The sequence below is a fragment of the Chinchilla lanigera genome, unplaced genomic scaffold, assembly GCF_000276665.1.
Source record: "Chinchilla lanigera isolate Chin_1 unplaced genomic scaffold, ChiLan1.0 scaffold00046, whole genome shotgun sequence".
Classification (NCBI taxonomy): Eukaryota; Metazoa; Chordata; class Mammalia; order Rodentia; family Chinchillidae; genus Chinchilla; species Chinchilla lanigera.
The window spans coordinates 3,304,217-3,310,384 of NW_004955447.1; the positions used below are offsets into that span (position 1 = coordinate 3,304,217).

The 6,168-nt window shown below is 33.5% G+C and overlaps 1 pseudogene; it reads left to right on the forward strand.

Annotated features, from left to right (window-relative positions):
- The first annotated feature begins 2,424 nt into the window (after nt 1–2,424).
- Nucleotides 2,425–6,168, forward strand: part of LOC106149478 — an 8,799-nt pseudogene continuing 5,055 nt past the window's right edge.

The window sequence follows — 6,168 nt, forward strand, 5'->3', positions numbered from 1 at the left end:
TTGTATACAGGAATGCTATATATTTTTGAGTCCTGTCTTTCTATCCAGATATATTGTTGAAATTACTAATTAAATCTAGAAGTGTTCTGGTGGGGTTTTTAGTATCTCCCGTGTAGAGTATTATGTCATTTGCTAATAATCATAATTTAGCTTCCTCCTTTCTGACTGTTTTTCCTTTTATTTTTTCTTATGTCTGCTTGTTCTGGCCAAGTTGTCCAAAACTATACAGCCTAGGAGTGGTGATAATGACAATTTTTGTTGTGTTTCTGATCTTAGAGTGAAAGCCTTCAGTTTTTAACCATTTATTATGACATTGGCTAATGGTTTCTCATAGATGACTTTAATCAAATTGAGAGAAAAACCATCTACTCCAATATTTGGTAGGGTTACAGAATTGTATGCTGCAAATTTCCTGTACAGCTCAGCTATGTATCCATCAGAACATCGTCTATATTTGTTGATAGGTTTTAATTACATTTTTAATTTTTGTTCATAGCTACTATGCTATTTGGAATTTTTATATCTATTTGACTTAGCCTTTGAGGTCCATATGTATCTAGGAATCTGTCTACTTCTTCTGCATTTTCTATTTTATTAGAGTCAAGTTTATTGAAGGACTTACAAATTATGCTAAGAATTTCAAAAGTATATTGTGATTTCACTCTTTTTCATTCCTATTTAAATTATTTTGAGGCTTTTCATTCCTTTTTTGATAGTATAAGCTAGGTCAATGAATTTTATTTAATCTTTCAAAGAACCAATTATTTGATTCATTTATTCTTTTGTACTGTTTTCTTAGTGTTACTTGTACTACTTTCTGTTCTGATCTTTGAGCTCATTTTGTCTTCCTGATGTGTTCTTTGACAGCATTTGCCCTGTAAGCCTGAGGTCATGAATTCGATTCCCAGTATCTCTTCCCATTGTTTAATTGCTTGTACAGCGAGAATATTGGAATAGATGGTATTTCTCTCAATTTGATTGAAGTCATCTATGGTCCCCGTCTCTTCCCATTCTTTAATTTCTTTCAGTATTCTTAGTTTTGTGCACATTCTTATCTCTCTCTAGTATATCTTTCACAACACTAGAGGTATTGGCAGTCATGGATTTCTGGATTTTCACAATTGTAGAGGTGATTGGCAGTCATGGATTTCTTCAGTAGTTCTAAGGAATGGATATGTCTTATTTCTCCATTGATCCTACCTTACATATTATTTTCTTTTGGGACTTAGAATACTTCATTCCAAAATCCTTGACTTAGGGCTTCAGGTTGAAAAGTTTGCTGTAATTTTCATGCACTTTCCTTTATCATTGATTTATTTATTTTATCTAGTGGTTCATAATATTCTTGTGAATTTCTGGAATCTTGATTATTATATGCTTTGGTATAGATAATTTTTTGATCATGGCTAATTGGAGTTCTGCATGCCTCACTTATTTGTTTTTCAAATTCTGTCCAAATTTGGTCCGTTTTTTGCTTAGTCTGCTGTGAATATTTTTTTTAATATAATTTGTACTGGCTTTTTCTTTGACTCTAATCAATATTCTGTTTTTCTTCTTTGCATAATGTTGCAGTGATAGGATTGTTTTTGTGAAGTTCCTTTTTTATTTGCAGGAGATTTTCCTTTTCTTGATTGCTAGTCAAAATCTTGTCTTCTGGGTCTGAAGTTGTCTTGTCTTTCATTCATGCTGCTTTCAGAAAAGTTTAATGGTATTTTTAATTTCCTGAATATGTGTTTGGGTTTACTTCATTTCTTTCTTATGTTAAGTATTTATCATTTCCATCATTTTCCTGTGCTCTTCTGTTTTTTATCTATGTTTAGTCTAAGTTTGCCAGTAAGTCATTGATTATGATCATTACCACTTTTTTAATCTTGGAGATTATTTCTGATCTGATTTCTTGTGTAATCTCATGCACATGGTTTTTAACTTCTACTGTTATCATTTCAGAAATTTTAGATGAGTGGCCTCCATTGTCCTCTATGTTATTATCACTTGAGCTTATCCTGTGTGGGTTGAGATCTTCTGTGTCTTGTCATTTTCTTTATTTTTTTTGTGTTGATGAGTATAAGTTTCTCATAGTTGGTAACTTTATCACTAATTTTGAAGCATTCTTAGGAAATAACTATTCTGCTGAGGTGTTTTCTAGGTCTAGGAGGTCCTTGGTTTTTGTGTCTGTTTAAAAGTCTCAGTGTGGTAAGATTTCACTTTTATTGTGCAGTAATCATGTTAATGCATTGACATGAATTTGAATTGCATTATTTTCCTTTTAAACTGTGTAGGAACTGACTATGAATGAGTGTAACAATCAGAGTAGATATCATAGTAGCTGAAAAACAATTTTCCTAAATACACAACAAAGGTTTCTTTCTCCCCATGTTAGATAGGGCTTCAATATGGATATAATGGAATGCTTTAAATATCACCATGGCTGAGAAAATTGTCTAGCTCCTGGTTTTTAATGTGACTCTGAAATTGTGCTAAGTGAAAATGTCCTAATTTGGCCTGCAGATGGTAACCACTGGTTAAGTGGAAAGATCCTTGTAAAGGAGTTAATAAAAGGAAATCACAGTATAAGTGTACTGGATTCCTCAACAAACTTATTCATGATTTTGCATTCTGATCTTTTAGTGAATTTTGAAGAGACACAAGTTTCTGTCAACAAGTGCTATGTAGACTTCTTTATCAAACATATGATGTTAATATGGACCGACAAGAAACCAACTCCTCTTACAATATGGGGCTCCTGCAAAGAGCTAGGAAAACTCTTCAGTTTTTTAATTCAACGTACAACTCTGTGATTTAATAATAAATAATCTCGCATTGATTGCAGGACTTCAGAAAGGTGATTTTGATGTGTTGGTAGCAGACACAGTAACACCATGTAGTGAATTAGTCCATCTGAAATTAGGAATTCCATATATATACACACTGACAGTCTCTGTAGACTGCCCTATGGAGAGACACTGTGGGAAAATCCTAGCTGCTCTCTCCTATGTAACTGCAGCCTCGTGAGAGATCAATGACCAGATGACTTTTGGTGAAAGGGTTAAAAATACTGTATTTTATTTTCTGTAAATCTGTATATTTCAGTCCTAATGGGGAGAATGGAATTCCTACTACAGCAAAACTTTAGGTAAGTCTCTAACATGTTTCCTTTAACAAAAGCAACTATCTTTATTAATACTGCTCATAGAAGAAAAGTTTTCCCTCCCATTACACATGCAAAACTAAAATAAATGTGTTTATTATATCATTGACTACAGGAAGCCTTCTGCATTTCATTTTGAAGTGATCCCTGTACCAACTGACAAAAATGTTTCTGAGAATGTGATAAACGAGTTTATCGAACTAGCTGTGAATATCATGCCAACACTGTCATTCTGGCAATCAGGAAGACTACTGCAAAAATTCTTTCTTCAAGCATCTGAAAATTTGAGACTTCTGCATACAAGTACAGTCTACAACCACTCGCTCATGAAGAAGCTCCGGGAATCCACGTATGACGTGATGGTTACAGACCCCCTGGTGCCCTGTGGGGAGCTGGTGGCTGAGATGCTTGGGATCCCTTTTGTGAACACACTAAGGTACTTCACGGGCTACACCATAGAGAAATACTGTGGGCAGCTTCCAGCTCCACCTTCCTATGTGCCTGTTCCCATGGGAGGACTCACAAGCACAATGACATTTATGGAAAGGGTGAAAAATCTAGTGCTTTCATTTTTGTTTGACTTCTGGTTCCAGCAGTATGACTTTCAAGTTTGGGATCAGTTTTACAGTGAAGCATTAGGTAAGAAACTCAATTTTATGTTAAGCTACATTTCAATGTCACCTAGGAAGCTGAAGAAAAGCCTAGAGAATTGAAAGAGAAATGTTTTCAAAACTTTTATTTTCCTGTAAAAGTATTAGTGAGAGTAATAACTGTTCATTAACATAATTAGGAAATGAATACAAGGATTCTTATTTCAGTTATATGCTTTGTATATAATTTTGAAATGCTTTTGTAGGAGTCCTTGACATTTCATTGTTTTTTCTATAGCCAAACCCCCTCCAAAAAATAAAAAAAACCCATAAAATACCGTGTAATCCAATAAAAGATATCATTCTTGTCAGATATAGAACAGAAAATCCTTCAGGTATGATGAAATTTCTTTCTCAGAACATACAGAAAACTTTTCATTGTGTAAAATTTTTAATGTTAGTTGAATGATTAAGAAAATCTTGCTATATTCCACAGATAAACAGACCTGAACTATTTTGAGCATGGTATTATGTTTATGATATAATTTACATGATCTAAACTTCTGCACATGTTGAAAAATCACTGGTTAGTAGTATCCAATTAATGAAATTTTCCCCTCAGTGAAGACTATACATGTCCATTTTTTTGGATTTGCTATATATCAAAGCATGATTAGGTGGATAGAAAGATAATTATGTAGACTGATAACCTAGCTCTCTTTTCTCTTCTTTGTCTGGATAAATTTTAATCTTATTTAACTACAGTAGTTTAAACTATGTTTGAATTAACATGCCTTTAATTTATTCCTTTGACTTTTCTCATGCTCATGAAATTTTTCACAGTATTTCAAGTTGAAAGCTTTAATTTTAAAATTATTTATATTGTTGTATTTTATTAGGGTCAGCTGTCTTCTATTACTAAAGTAGTATTAGAAGTTAACATTACCCACAAGTATTGAATATAGTTATTGCTTAAAGTTATTATAAATTTGTTCTCTTTTTCCAAACTAGTATGGTAGATGCCATTTAATTAGAATAACTAGTGATTTTATCCCTGCAGGAATTTTATTTTAATTTTAAGTTTCAATAATATTAATATATTCAGGAAATTAATCACTTTTTGGGTTATAGCATCATTTTGCATTAAAAGTTTTGTAATTTTTATTTATATGTTTTTTTTTTTTTTGGTTTTTCTCCGGTACCGGGAACTGAACTCACGACCTTGCGCTTGTCAGGCAGGCGCTTTTGCCGCTGAGCTAAATCCCCAGCCCCCTATTTATATGTTATTAATAGGCCTTTCATAACTATGTAACCTACCTTTCTTAATTCTTTCTCCTGTTTTACTTCTAGCAAGGCTGTTAAATATTAAAATTCATCACTTCAGAATGTATTGAGTCATTACCTCAATTCAAGCATATGTGCTTATGAAAGCGAATCACAATTTTTTTTTAGATAGGGATCTCCATGTAGTTCAGGCTGGCCTTGAACTTACTATATAGACCAGGCAAGTATCATTCTGATGGCAATCCTCATGCCTTGCCATCCCAACTACAAGGTTACAGGCATGGGCCAGCCCCATCAGGATTTTTTGTGTTCTTAATGTTTACTCATTTTGTGTCTATCTCAAAAAAATGAAATGATTTTTATTTTATTTGCATCCTGGTGGCCCCGGATGTTGTACTTCTGTGTGGTCTTTCTCCTTTATTCAACCCACTTACAAATTCATGTCTACTTCATATTGCCGTATGGATATTCCAAATTTAGTTATATTTAAAATTTTCTTTCTGACCCCAAACATGTTATGGAAGTATTTACCATTTCAGTTAGTGGAACTCAGTCTCTGAGGTATCTAAGCTGAGAAATAACTGGGTTCATTGTTTATCTAACTATTTTTCTCACAGGACATAAGCAGTCTGAAGGAAATTCAGTCAGCTTTACACTCTACTATCTGTAGAATTTGCCAAATTCATTGAAATATCCACTGTTGTTATTCTGGTTTGAGCTACTGAGACTTCTTATCCCACATGAAGTTGACACTAGAGCATAAACTCAATAAATAATAAGCAAGAACACACTGTACAGTAAATGCACCAATGATATTTCTCAGTATTATGAGTAAATTCTGCTGACTTGTCCTTCAGGTACCAAGACCTCTACTGTTGTCTTATTTCTCTGTGCTTCTTAGGCATAGTTTTTGCTCATACACTGGGACAAGGTCATTTATTTTGGGCCCTCAGAAGGTGGACGTGAAATAAAGTATATACATCTTGTTTTTAAAGTTGGAGATTTTATTTATTAACTTTCTCACATGATACGTTAAAGAACTCAATACTTAAGTTGGAATAAGTAGCTTTCTCTCTGTATTAACCTAGCTGACATGACCGCGGCTGCAAGTCTTCCTTTCTCCATGTGAGGACATGATGTTTATGT